This window comes from Vigna unguiculata, chromosome 10 (assembly GCF_004118075.2).
Source record: "Vigna unguiculata cultivar IT97K-499-35 chromosome 10, ASM411807v1, whole genome shotgun sequence".
Classification (NCBI taxonomy): Eukaryota; Viridiplantae; Streptophyta; class Magnoliopsida; order Fabales; family Fabaceae; genus Vigna; species Vigna unguiculata.
The window spans coordinates 12,243,783-12,259,674 of record NC_040288.1 but is presented as its reverse complement, the minus strand read 5'-3'; positions in this window follow the sequence as shown (position 1 = coordinate 12,259,674).

Sequence of the window (15,892 nt, the reverse complement as noted above, 5' to 3'; positions counted from 1 at the left end):
ATCTTAGGTGTTATTTTTTAAGTGGTTTTTCAATTTTTCGTTTTCTCATTCTCAATATTCCAAAACCACTTAGAAAATGCATTGTGCTTCTAGATTCTGCATTGTGCTTCTGAATAATGGTTTCCGAAATTGTTTTGTCACTTGTTTTTTGGATTGTGGGTATCCCCAGACTGTGTACTAGAGAAAATGTGGAAAAAATTGTTGGAAAAATATATTCAATACTAAACTAACAAACACTATCTCCTTAAGTGGCAAACGCAATACATAATTTTGCACAACAGGTATCCCAAATGAAGGTGCCCAATTCATTTGAAACTGCATATCACTGGGACACATGTCGACCTTGCTTTTTCAAAAGTGAGTGGGTTATAGTTATCCCTAGATTGTGCACTAAAAAAGATGTGGTTTATGGTTTTACCAGGAACTTAAGGCAAACTCTTGGACATGTGATAAGATCTTGATGGCTTTGATAGATCTCAATATGATGCTCATGAAGATTGAAGCATAGGGGAATATCCACTTACAAAAGACTCTCCGACGCTGAAGTCGGTAAGAGAGATATGTTCTTTAGAGTATGTGAGTGTGTGTTTTCCTTGAGGATATAAAGTTTTTGAACCCATTGGTCTATTGTTAAAAATGGTAATGTGATATTGAATAATATTAGTAAAATAACAACTTACCTTAATTAAATAATAACAATAATAATAATCATAATGTGGCAACATATCTCTTATACCAAATATTCTGTAAATATATGATATTAAAGAATATCATGATGTAATCATACTACTAAGATTTGTCATAGTGTTAATACGAGAATATTCACTCTTATGGGTGTATCTTATAATGTCTCCATATTATTGAGGTTTAATGAACCTTGTTAGATCGTATTATTGGACCGAGTAGGTACAATTTCATATATTGACACAACGACTCTCTTTATGTTATAACAGGTAGTAACATGCAAAGTAAAAGAGTAGAGAGTACACATACTAATTTTAATTTGATTCATTTAATAATAGACTAACGAGTTTCACTAAGTAGACTAATGTTGTGAAGTATAATTTGAATATTCTTTGGGCTCATAGCCATTCTTGATTAACCCCTAAAGTACTCTTTCGATAAGGTACTATTGGCTAAACCAAATATTCTTTACCAAGTCACTCTTGGACCAATCTAGTGTATTCTTTTAGCTTTCAACAACTCATAACTGACCTCATTAAAGTATTTTTTTTTTCACAAACCACTTCTAGCTTAACCAAATATTGTTTTACAAGACACTTTTGGCTTAACCAAATATTATTTTACAAGCCACTTTTGACTTAAATGAGTATTCTTTGTGTAAGGAATTGGGAAAATACCAAGTGTAGAAGTAGGAGATGCATGCCTAGAAGAAGAAGGAGGTCAGACACTAAGTATAAGTTGAACAAATTAGACAATAAACATAAATAAGGTGGAGTGGATGATAAATGTAAAGGAGGAACTGTAAATAATACAAGTGAAACTCGATTTGTAAGGAGTTTTATAGAAAATGCTATGCATGGAAGTAGACGAAAGGTGAAAGAAGTGATAGAAATAAAATATGTATAAGATACAATAATACAATATATTCAAGTATCAGTTAAAAATTGTGTACCTGGAATTAACGAAGGATCCATGGAAGCACGTAGTTTGATATGCTACTGTTCTCTTTCTGATGGATATTCTCTCAAACGTAAGAGTGTTTTACGTTGTTACTTAAAAACTGACTAATGGGTATCAGTTTTATAGAAATACTTTCAACAATTTGAAAGCCAGAAATCAAATTTTTAAGCCACACAGCTTGACAAGTAGCTTCATAACAAGCAACATACTCTGCCTCCATAGTGGAAGTAGCTGTAAGAGTTTGTTTAACACTCTTCCAAGAAATGGCTCCTCCTGCCATCATAAAAATAAAGCCAGAAGTAGACTTTCGGTCGTCAGGGCAACCAGCAAAATCAGAATCAGAATAACCAATGACCTGAAGTTGATCAAACTTCTTAAAGGTCAACATATGATCCTGAGTTCCCTACAAATATCTAAAGACCTTTTTAACAGCTTTCCAGTGATCCAAACCTGGATCACTCAAGTATCTCCCTAAAGCATTAACAGCAAAAGCAATATCGGGACGAGTACAAACTTGAGCATACATTAAACTACCAACAGCGGAAGCATATGGGATTTTTTTCATTTCAACTCTGTCATTATCATTTTGAGGACATTGAGATTTGGAGAGTTTGTTACCTTTTTGAACAGGTGTTGCACATGAGGAGCAAGAATGCATTTTAAACCTCTTGAGGACTTTATCAATGTATCCTCTTTGAGACAAACCAAGAATGCCACGTGACGTGTCATGAGAGATCTGAATGCCCAGAACAAAAGAAGCATCACCAAGGTCCTTCATATCAAAGTGGCTATTTAGTATAAATTTTGTCTCAATCAAAATTTCAACACTGCTACTAACAAGAGAATATCATCAACATATAAAACAAGAATGATGAAATGGCTCCCATTTTTCTTCAAGTAAATGATTTGATCTGAGGCATTTTCCTTGAAGCCAAAAGAAGTGACCACCTGATCAAATTTCAAATACCATTGCCTAGAAGCTTGTCTTAGTCTATAAATCGACTTCTTCAACCTGCAAACCAAATGCTCCTTACCTTTTTTAGTAAAACCATCAGGTTGAGCCATATACACTTCTTCAAATAAATCTCCATTCAAAAAAGCTGTTTTGACATCCATTTGATGAAGCTCCAAATCAAAATGAGCTACTGAAGCCATAACAACACGAAAAGCATCCTTAGTAGAGACCGGTGAGAAAGTTTCCTTATAATCAATGCCATCCCTCTGACTATAGCCTTTTGCTACAAGTCTGGCTTTATACCTTTCAACTTTTCCATATGGACTACGCTTAGTCTTGAAGACCCATTTACACCCAACTGGTTTACAACCTAGTGGCAAATCCACAAGATTCCAAACATCATTATGAGCCATAGAAGCTAACTCATCATGCATAGCATTTAACCAATCATCACCATGAGAACTAGAGATAGCCTCTTCAAAAGTAGTAGGATCATCAACATTATTTAGATCATATTCATGCTCTTGAAGATACACTAGATAATCATTAGATATAGAAGACCTGCTTACTCTTTGAGATCTCCTCAAAGAAATTTCTTCAACAACATCATCATGAACTTGTTCATCTACTACAGGTGATGTGGCATCCACAAGATCTGGAACAAATTCATTTTCATCACGGACAACTGGAATGACATTATCTGTTGGAAGATAAATGGACGACACCGGAATAACAACATGATCTTCTCTAAAAGTGACTGGTCGTGGTGTATTGCTCCCACTGTCCAAATCATCCTCAAAGAATAGCGCACGGTCAGACTCAATAACCCGCATAGAGTGAGAAGGACAATAAAACCTGCTACCACGAGAACCCACACAATAACCAATAAAGGACAATAAAGTCTTGAGATCAAGTTTTTTAACTGAGGATTATAAGGCCTCACCTCCGCCTTACAACCCCACACATGGAAATGTCTCAAACTTGGCTTCTTCCCAGACATGAGTTCATAAGGAGTCTTTGAAACATACTTGCTAGGTACTTGATTAAGAATATACACAACAGTCCTTAAAGCATCTCCCCAAAGGAAATCTGGTAAAGAGGAATGACTCAACATACATCTCACCATCTCTAAAAGAGTGTGATTCCTCCTTTCTGCAACTCCATTTTGCTGAGGAGTACCAAGCATAGTATACTGAGCTTCAACACCACATTCATCAAGAAATCTAGCGAAAGGTCTAGGATTTCTTCCAGTCTCATCATATCTGCCATAATACTCTCCACCTCTGTCAGACCTTAAGATAGTCTCATCATATATGCCATAAAATGTTATATTTTATATAATTTTATTATATAAAATATAACAAAATACAATGCACATCTCATGTCAAAAGAAATCTAATACCGATAGGGTACAAGACAAATAACTGACATAATAAAATTCAAAAAATACATTGTATCAAGAAAAGTAAAATGCATTAATAATAAAATACCGATAGGGTATAATTAATATTAATGTAATATCAAATTAATTAATAAAATATTTAAATTATATCATTCCCACAAAATTTCATACAATTGTACCCACGATAGGGAGCTAACAATTATATAAAATTATATCATGCTTTAACAAAAATATAATAAATTATATAATGCATGAAATCATAATAATAATAAAAATAATTATTATTATTATTGTTATTATTATTAATTTAATTAATTAATTAATTATTTTATTATTATTAAATATAATTATATTATTAATTGTTATTATTATTCCCATAATTACATTCTGAACTATTCCCGTAGTTACGGGGTTCTTTTCCTATAGTCAATGCAGTGTTCATTGTTTTAAAAGATTCAAAAGGATGTAGATAAATCTGGTACATAAATCTGGTGCACGTGGGCCATTGGTGCAAAACTTAAGCCACCAAAAGTGACCATCATCCACAACGAACCACCGCTGCGCATAACATCGACGCGAACCACTGCTCCGCGACGAAAACAACGTTCACCGCTGCTGCGCGCAGACCATCACCACGCAGATCGAGCACTGTCGTGACGCAGTGTCAAACATTTCCCGTGAAAGAGAAAATGAAAATGGTTGGTGGTCAAACGGGAGAAACCTGGCTTTGATTTGGGATTTTGAAACGTGATGCACAATGATTTGGGGCTTTGATTTCGAATATTGATTTATCCAAAAACCAATTGATATTGATATATTAGGTTTTGAAAAACAATAAAAAATCTCCCGAGCATAGATCGTGAAATTCTAGAAAAGGGATTTTACTTCTAATTAGGGTTCCAAATTTGGTGCTTTAATAATATTAATTAAACGACATCAGACCAATAATTAATAAATAATGAAACTCCTTAATCAAATTTTGAATGCAATCAAAAGTTAAGGTGTTCCATAAGAATGAACAATTATGAAAATTATGATACACTTTTCAAAAGAATAATTATATTTTGTATCTTAATAGGCTCTGATACCAATTGATAGAAATAAAATATGTATAAGATACAATAATACAATATATTCAAGTATCAGTTTAAAATTGTGTACCTGGAATTAACGAAGGATCCATGGAAGCACGTAGTTTGAGATGCTACTGTTCTCTTTCTGATGGATATTCTCTCAAATGTAAGAGTGTTTTACGTTGTTACTTAAAAATTGACTAATGGGTATCAGTTTTATAACCCCTCAGCAGAGACCAGGGACCTCTCAAAATGTATCTGATTATTCAAGCCCATCACAGACTGTTTATTAAACAATCCAACCCCATCACGGATCGTTCATCAGAATACTCAAAATTATATATATATATATATTAACCATACAATAATTAATATTAACAAATAACTTAATTTATTATTAATGCTAATCCATAATAATAACAACATAGAGAATAATAATTTTATATAATAAAATTATATAAAATATAACAAGAAGGGCGATTCTCTTGGTGCTCTTTTCTTTAAATACCTTTTAATGTCTTATATACATGTATCCATTTATCATCTGAAATGTTTTATCACTTTACATATCAACATCTATCTACGATTACTACCATATACTCACCTGAAAGCTCGTCTATTGCCCCCAAACACTTTTTCTCTTCTCTTTCGCAGGTTATTCCCTACAATGTTGTAGACTTACTCTTCTGATTGTTCCGTTTAGAGTGACTTTGATTTCTCCATTGATTAACAAAACTGATGAGAATTAGTGTTGTCCAAAAAGAACTGTTGATGATAAACTTTTGTTGACAAAGACAACGACTGATTGCATCTTGTGCGACACCATATTTTGACAAAGTTTGGTATGACAAACTTTGACAAACAACCATTTTTGGTAAAAAATCTTAAAACTTTATTTTATTACTTCCGTAAAAAAATAAAAAATTACTATATTTAGTATCTTTGTAAACTTTTAGATATTAGAGGAAACAATGGGCTGGTCAGTCAATTTAGTCCCATCACGTCATTGTTTTACCAAATATGGGGTGTGGTGGGTTGGCCGACTGTAGCCAAGTGGTAAAAAATCTTGACTTGTCTAGTGACAAGAGTTAATAGATTGACCTGTCAATTCTTTTTTATCTTTTTAAATTTATATTTTTAAAATTTTACACACATAATATTTTATTAAAGTGGACCACTTTTTTAATTTTTTAAGTTCAATAGACCTTGTCAAACATTATTTAGTGAAATAGACCGTTTTACTGGAATTCGGCTCCTTGAAAGATGAATTCTAAGCATGTTTTTTCTTTCCAATTTTAAAAAGTTAAACAAAATTTAAAAATCTTTTTTTTTTGTTAAAATTTTATTTATTTTTTATTTATAAAAGTAGTTTATTATAAATTTAAAATTTCGTTATTGTGATGTGAATTTTAAACTAAAAAAATATATTCAATTTAATTTTTATAAATAAGTAATGAGTAAACAATTTGAAAAATAAAAAATATTAATTAAGATAATTTAAATTTATATGGTAATTATGATAATAGAAAAACTAAGATAATAATATATTATAATGATGGTTGTTTTATGTAAAATTAAATTCGAGAGATGTATATTTATTTGATTAAAAGAATGTTATGTAATAAAATTTTATGTGTAATCAGTTCAAAATAAAATTAAATAATTGTATGAGTGTAGGTGAAATTATTTGAAAATATAATTAATGTAAAGTTAAAAATGAGGTCTATGAATATGTAAAACATTTTTATTCATAAAAAAAATATTTATAGAAAGTACTAAAAAAATTAAAATATATAGTACAAAAATTATTTTTTATAGAGATTTTTGATATAGAATAATATAGATGTACTTGGTATGGACTATAGTAATTACATTTAAGTGATTACGAACCCAAACAAATGAATTGCCTTGCTTCTTGTCCCAAAATAATGCCACAATACATGTTACACATATGTGGTAAGTCCTCTGCAAATACGTGGTGAGTTGAGAAGGACTTCTTGTACAAGTTTTCGAAAACTTGGAAAATTACACATACCATGTTTGATATACTTGGTATGGACCATAGTAATTACATTGAAGTGCTTATGAACCCAAACTATTGAATTGTCTTGCTACTGTCCCAAATAAATGGCACACCACCCCTCACCCATATATGGTAAGCCCTATAGAGATAAGTGGGGAGTTGAGAATAATTTTTTGTACACATTTTCAAAAACTCAGAAAGTTACATACACCATGTTTGAGGTACTTAGTATAAACCATAATAATACATTGAAGTACTTATGAACCCAAACTATTGAATTGTCTCGCCTACGGTCCCAAATAAATCCCATAGTACATGTCATACAAATGTGGTAAGTCTTGTGCAAATAAATGGGGAGTTGAGAACGACTTTTTGTACAGGTAATCGAAAACTTCAAAAATTACACACACCGTGTTTGATGTACATGGTTTAGACCATATAAATATTTATAGATATTTTAAATAAATAAAATATAGAAATTTTTAATAAAATTAAAAAAAATTAAAATAGAGAAAGTATAAAATTTGTTAAAAAAATTTATTTTACACAAAAAATGAATAAGTTGAAGATGAATACAAAGAAATGAACGTGCATGCATTAAATACATTAAGTAATGTTACATGGAACACACTATGCTAAATGAAACATAATCAACGACGATAAGTGGATGCCTAGAATTGTTCGGACATGTTCTTTTGGTGTGTCTTGGTATTTGGCAGTATGAACATTTTTTGGATCCATCATGTTGTTCCTTTAAGTCCATATCTGTTCTTATCCTACTTGACTTAGGTCTACCTTTGATGTTCTTTTCATTTGTGGGTTTGGGCATAGTTTTCGGCCAGTGTAAGGAGGCCAATAATCTTCATTTCTTAGTTTACCAAAAAGGCCTTCATATACTTGAGACACTTAGTACAATCTATACACAAGTGCGATGTACTTTTCAAAATCGTGGTGTGCATATTTGCAAGCAACAAGCACGTGTGAGCATGGTAAGTGTAGTTTTTGGAATTTACCACAATCAAACCACAATTCATCTAAGCGGACTATAAATCTTCCTGGTGGTCGTATGTCTCTTGGATTTTGTGTTTCTTGTATCAAAAATCTTGTACTCCTTTTGTCAAAAGAAAGCAATGTATGAGTGTTTTGCCTTAGATTGTGCATCTTCCAATGCCTTTGTTACAACTTTAGAGTAGACATGGCCAACAACATCATGGTTGTGACTTGTCTACCTCTATTGGTGAAGATTGAAGCAAGCTGTGACAGAACCCATAAACATTCCTCAATGTGCACACACGAATTTGATATTAAGCATGCATCAAAAAATTAAAAATCAAACGTAATCTCGTAATAAAGTTAGTCTTGATTATAAAGAAAATTAAAAGGCAAGAATTGGTCCTAATATTATCATATTATGGGAATCAAATCACAGAAGAATCAGAGCACAAAATCAAACATGATCAAGAAAAATGATTGTAATTAATAATTGAAACATAATTTATAAGTGTTAAAGATTTATGTTTCAATTTTATTAAAGATTTAAACCATTCAAGTTATATAATATAAAAAAGATAATCTTTTAATTTATTTTTATTTGAATTTTTAATTAAAAGAAGGAGTTATTCACCAACCCGCTTAATACAACTTTCGGTGTGTCAATTTGGCAAATTACGTGGTATGAAGCAAAATAAATTAACAAGTTGAAAACTCTAATCCAACCCAATCAAACTTTTGTGGGATTGTTCTCTTTCTTTGTCTCTTCCTTTGTATTATTTTCCATTCTTGTATTAATTTGATTCTTAGTGTAATTACATTATGGTTTTCAAACTGAATTTTTTAACGTTTTCTACATAAAGGAATTCTTTTTAGAAAAATTTTCAAAACCAATATAATCCATTCGTTTAGGTAAGTCATACAATATTTTTCTTATAATTAGCCTTAGAGTTGGTCTTTGAAAAAAATACTCAAAACAAAGATCTTGATTTTCTAAATGGATTTTTGTAATTCATTGAACATTATAAAAATAATTTTTGTTTCAATAAATTTTGGAATTGATATTTTTTGTATCAATAAATTTTGTTCCAATTGACGTGAATCTTGTAAGTATTGAAATGGTCAAAATACCAAGAGAATGGGGGGTTGAATTGGCTAGTTAAAAAATATGTTGACTTTTAAAAGCCTAAAATAATTTTCAATTGAATCAAATTAACCATGAAATGAGGATGCAAAAGTTACTAAACTGCACACTTTCAATTGATAAAAAACAAAGACAATCGATTGATTTCATTAAACATATACAATACTGATAGAATCAACAAATTAAATCACAAAAATAGTCGATTGAAAAATTAGGAAAACTATAGAAATGCGAATTTGTGATTTAAACAAAAACTAGCATGAAAGATAAAACAAGAATATCAAAAAGATGGTTTAATTCAAGTTTCTTTAAGCTTTAAAGTGTTAAACAAGAGAGAAGAGTTAGAGGCATTCATAATGCACTAGATTTTTATACTGGTTCACTCAAACCTAGGCCTGACTTTGCACTATTTCAAAAGATTTACAAAGTTTACAACATTACACTTTCAAAATATGCAAAAACTCCACACAATGACTCTTGAATCACACAAGAATCACACCATCATAGCAAGACACCTCTTGTAGACCTAGAAAACCACCCGGCACAACCTAAAAGCTTGAGAAAGACCAAACCTCAGTGGTAGCACAACCTTGCCTACCAAAACCACTTTCTCCCAGCTTCAAACACCAAGCAAAATGCTCCAAGAATGATCCAAGATCAATCTTCAACAACTACACATTTGTATGATCATGAGAGAGAGAGAGAGAGAGTTCCACAAATTCTAAACAGTTTTCGCGCTAAAAAAGGGTCTTCTTTGCTCTCTTTCAAAAAATACAACCTTTATAGTCAAGCTGTTATAAAATTCAACAGTGAAATCAGTCGATTACAAAATCTGATGGTGGCTTTCCCTAGCCAACCATACATGTGTTCTTCAAGCTAATCCCAAACCAAAATGGCTATAAGATCAACCAACATCTTCAATCAACACGTTGCAACTATGTATTATAGAGAGATAGTTTTTTAGTGATGAATGACAAGATTTCACCCTCTAAAACTCAGAATTACACCTCTGCTCTCGAAAACATAGCTTATATGGTATGGTTTAAGTGAAATCAATCAGTTGAATTTTCCCTACAATTAGTTGATTTCACTTAACTTAAGTGAAATCAGTCGATTACAAAATAAATCAACTAATTGAATATGTATCAGTTAGAACTACTGCAAAAAACCTTTTAACCTATTAAAAAATATTTCAACAGATTAAAGCACAACTAAGACCTTATACATATAATTAATGTAAAATGGTCTAAAACATGAATATAATTCTTCAAGCTTGTTTTCCCCATGAAAAAAACCAGATATAGAGCACACATAAAAGGCTTGATCTACACGTGAAACACCAAATATGCACATCTTCATCAATGTAAGCATGGTTCCAACATGTTCCAAGGCAATGCTTTATGTACCTTCATCAAATCTTCAAGCATTAAATCATCCAGGCTATGTGTGCCAACATTCTCCCCCTGATTTGATGAAGCCAACCTCCATTATACATTACTTCCATTGTTTCAACCTTTATTTGCTTGGACTCCATTGAATTGATGAAGTTCCATCTAAGCATCATCTTCCAACTTGGCTTGAACTTGTGAATCTAAAAAATGTTTCCGAAAGCAGTACATACAAGATAACAAGCACACACAGATGCAAATTCTCCCCTTATCATTAGTATGGGTATCATCCATATTTGATTTAGCAGTTTCTTAGTTCAATTCATTTAAATTCCACTATTAATGATCCAATTTTAATTCTTCTAATATTTCTGCCCCTTTGGATTCATCAAATAGAAGTAATGCAATTAAGATAAAAAATAAAGGATAATTTTTCATTGATCATAGCACGCGATATAGCAAACAAAAACTGAACCAGAGAAAAAAAAGCATAAAAATTGATACATTCAACTGTTAGGGAAAAACCAACACGGCAAGTGCACTGGTCGCACATAGCAAGTAATAAGTATTTTATCATTCTCTCCCAAGGGACTTGTGCAACGCATGACAACTCTCGCAATTTACAACTCAATTAGACACAAAGTTCATAAAAATACTAAGAAACTTTTTTGGTATTTTATGAAATAGTTGGTGTGCAATAAGAAATTACTTAACATAGTGTATTTATAATTTATCAAGATTAGACTTCAACCATTTCATTCTCATGCATTCTAAATTATCCCAATTCCATATTCATGTTAATATCAATTCACAAGAATACTCAAATCCCATTCCTAGATCCTTTGAGCCTATGATCACTCATTAAGTTTCAATTCCTTGAATCCTCAACAAGTGAAATCATGCATTAGTTTCAAGAATCTAAGATTACTAATGAACCAAGTTCTATTCCTAGATACAAGCATCCATTAGGTATTTAATTTCAAATTTAGATTCTAAAGATGTTTCCCAACACCTCAAGAATCACAAATCAAGCATGAGAACAATCCACATCAAGCATTAAGCATGGAAATCAAATACAAACATGAATTGGAAAAGCATATAAATTAACTACACAATTTTACACAAGAATTCAATGTTTTACATCTAATCTCAACAAATAGAAATTGATCTCCATGGTGGGGAACCTAGGGTTTTACAAAATTATAGAATAGGGAAGAAATTAGAACAATAAAGTAGAAAAAATCCCTCTCCCAAGGTTCTTGAATACTCCTCCATGGTTCAATTGCACCTCCCATTCGCATCTTCGCCTTCAATTTCGTAGCCCATCATCCTCTCCAACCCAAAAGGGGTAAAACCTCCATGGATGAAGAAGGAAACCCAAGAAGAAGAAGGGAGAGTTTCCCAACACCCCTAATAGCCTCTAAGAGACTCTCCCAAGCACCCAAGGCGTTTCTCTTCGTGCAAAATGAGGAATCCCCTAATACTCTCATATAAACATGATTAAATAACCATATTCGCATATTCGGGTCAATATTCTCGCCCAACGGCTTCATTCTCGCCCAGCGAGGCCTAAAATAGACGTTCTCAAACATGTAACTCGCTGGGCGAGCCATATTTTTGCCCAACGACTCGAATACTGTAGTTCTGGTTTGTCATTTTCGCCCAGTGAGTGACCCTGGCGCCCAATGGTCTTTTTTTGGCCTTTCAAGGGTGGTCCAAGGCAATATATACATATAGGTGAGTCCTTTCTCCATGTTTGTAGTGCTGGACTTGATCTCGGTGCCCCTCGACATGATTATTTGTGTAAAAGTCAATCTTTCATTTCCAATCATGCTTCCTTGAGCTTTAGCTTGTTTTCTTCCACCAGAATTGCTTCCTATTGTTTTATTTCACACACTCATAATAGAGATTAGAAGTAAAAAAAGTATAAAACAACTAAAATACGAAACAATGCAAAAACAACATAAACTAGAGGATTAAACAAGATAAAAGTTATGTAGGAGTTGATTTTATTCACGGAACTTAACATCAATAAAAGGTAGAAAACAATGTTATCATCAACATACTAAAATTTACAACCAACCGATTGAAAAATTGCAGAACACATAACAAAGCAACACAACCACACAAATGCAATGCATGATCCTAAATGTCAACACACTCTATTATTCTAAGGATTGTTTCTGGTATGGAATGAAGTCAACAGATCATGAATGTCATGAATTTGGCCATCCAAATCATTGAACCTTTCATTGCAAAAGGTGTGATGTGCATCTTGAGACACATTGAGTTCATGTAGTTGGTGCAACACCATCCTCTCCAACTGTGAGTACACATTGGTCCAATAGTGGGCTTTTGCTCTTCCTATTGATTTGTCCACTTGGGCCAACTTCATGGTCATGTGCACCACCAACTACAACACCACTAATTGCGACACCACCAACTGCAACACCACCAATTGCAACAATACTAGTTGTCCACACTTTCCCCACCTTGGTAAAACCCATCTTGTGTAGATTGATATAGGAGGTTTTGTTCAAAAGTCCAGTTGATTCTTCCAATTCATCTTTTACATCAACACCAAAGTACTCTATGAACTTGGACACCAAAACTGCATAGGGAAACCTAAAATCGGTGAGTCTCTTGGCCTTGAGCATGTGATCACGAAGCACAAAGATCCAATCCACAAACACATTGTGCTGGATGTAATACATGAGGATCAAATCTCCCTCATTGAATGTAGAATGGATGCTTCCGCGTGGAACTATGATTTTAGTGATGATCATAGCAAGAAGCCTTTCATTCACCTTGAGACTACTTGTAACATCCTGATTAGATATTATTAATTTAAATAAAATAAAATAACACGTAATATTAAATCGACAATTAATAAAACGTCTTACCAAAATCTCAGGAAATTTAAATTTATTAAATGCGTCATAGTTCAAAATCTATACTAAAACATCAATGGTTCCAAGTTTCCAAATCATAAAAGCCATAATATCTAGAATACATAAAATAGTGGTAAAATATTCTCTATATACCCATATTAGCCCCGCTCTGACTTTATGTATCTGCAGCTCCACCTAAAATATCATTTGCTCACGTGTAACGAGTTACATGATCATCGCCAAACACAAGTAGATAGGGTGAGCTCAAAGAACAAAACATAATAAACAATACAATGTAACCCAAATCCTAGTTATTAAGTTAAACCAACGACCCTTTTTAGGACTACCATCCTTAGACACTAGCAATCACAACCACCACCGTGCGCATCTCGATTCTACACACTCTGATGATATCCATAAGATGACTCTTGTTGCCATAAGCTCCAACTCGTGGTTCCACCATCTACCTGTTGGCACAAGTAAGCTTGAAGCAAAGATTTGATAAAGCCAAGTGGATGAAGATCACATGTGTTTGATAAAGATTGATGAAGATCAACTTGAAGATTATGTTTCTAGTGTATTAAATTTGGAAATAATGTGTTAATGTAATGAATAAATGTTATATCTTGTTGGTAGGCTATATGACATAGGTTAGATGTCTTGTTAGTCTTAGTGTGTCCTTTTTAATCTGTTAAATTGGGTTTTAACAAGTTAAAAGGCTTGTTGTATATAGTTTCTAGTATGAATGTATTCAATCAGTTGAATTATTTTTCAATCAAAGTGAAATCAACTGATTGTACGAAAAATTCAACTGATTGGTTTTAGTTAAATTAGATTATATAAGCTATGTTTTTTAGAGCGAAGGTATAATTATGAGTTTTAGAGCGCGAAATCTTGTCATTCATCATTGGAAAACTCTTTCTCTTTGTAATACATAGCTGCAACGTGTTGATTGAAGATCTTGGTTGATCTTAGAGGCATTTTGGGTTGGGATTAGCTTGAAGAATACATGTATGGTTGGCTAGGGAGAGCCATCATTAGGTTCTATAGTTTTTATGCCTCTAGTAGTTACCCTGATGTGATTTTAGGTCTATAAGTGTGATTGTTGTAGGGTGTTAGTCTAGATTTTTGTGTGAGTCAAAAATATTGTGAGTTTCTTTGTTCAAAAGTGTAATCTTAGTGTGTGATTTGTAAAACCTTTGAATATAGTGGAAACCAGGCTCAAATTGTCATGGTAAACTGGATGTAGCTCTGTGATTGAGTGAACCAGTATAAAAACAACTGTGCAATTCTCTTTCCTTCATCTAACTCACTTTTAATCACTAAAAACTCAAGAAAACCAAGTAATCCATTCTTTGTTGTGCTTTAATGTATTCTTGTTTAATCTAAGATTGCATACTTGTTAGAAATATTGATTGGAATAAGTCTTGCATGTAAAAGTTTGTTGTTTGAGTTAAATCTGCGAATTGTGCATTCTACATAAATTCTTAGGATTCTAGCCGATAAATTTGAAATTTTTATCGATGGTTTCATAGTTGAAGAATAATTTAGTCTGCTGTTTTATTTTTTTGATCAATTGAAAGTGTACTATACTACAACTTTTGCATTCTACAACTTTTGCATTCAAACAACCAATTCAACCTCCCCTTATTGGCTTAAATCACCATTTCAAACTTACAATTGGTATCTAGCAAGGTTCTTGAAAGTTATTCAAGTTTGATAAAAAATCTTTTGAAATGGTAGAAAATAAACTCTCTTTTACTGAATGTGTCTCTATTCATAGGCCACCTATATTTAGTGTAAGACATGGGAAAATTAAATAAATAAATAAATATGTATTTAATATAAATGCAATTAAAGGAATCTTTATGGCAATTAATGTGGAGAATTATGGCAATAGTAATGGTAGCTTAAGTGGTAGAACGTGTGGAGCAACATTGAGGGAATTTGGGTTCGAGTCTTGTGTATGTCATTAATGGGTTAATTTTATTATTTAATTGTTTTGCATGCATTCATGGTTGTGTGATACGAAATTATAAAGCATGGTGTGCATGAAATGTCAAGAAACATGAATTGACTTGATGGTTGAGCATACACTCGTAATTGGGAGGTTGTGAGTTTGAACCTTGCTTAACGTGAAATAGTCTCTTTTCACGTTTATTAATTTTGCTAAGCTAAGGAAAAGTAATGGATAATTGGGATGTGTGGAATAGGCATATTTTCATGAAAAATGTTATTTTTTGTATTTTTGCGCAATAGGGACCGCCAGGCGCCAGGTCCTGACTTTTGGGCGCTAGGAGCGACCAATTTTTCTGGTCTGCACAGTTTTTGTAAATCTGCATTTTCCAGTTCGTTAACCACCCATTTTAGCTAAAATTTTGA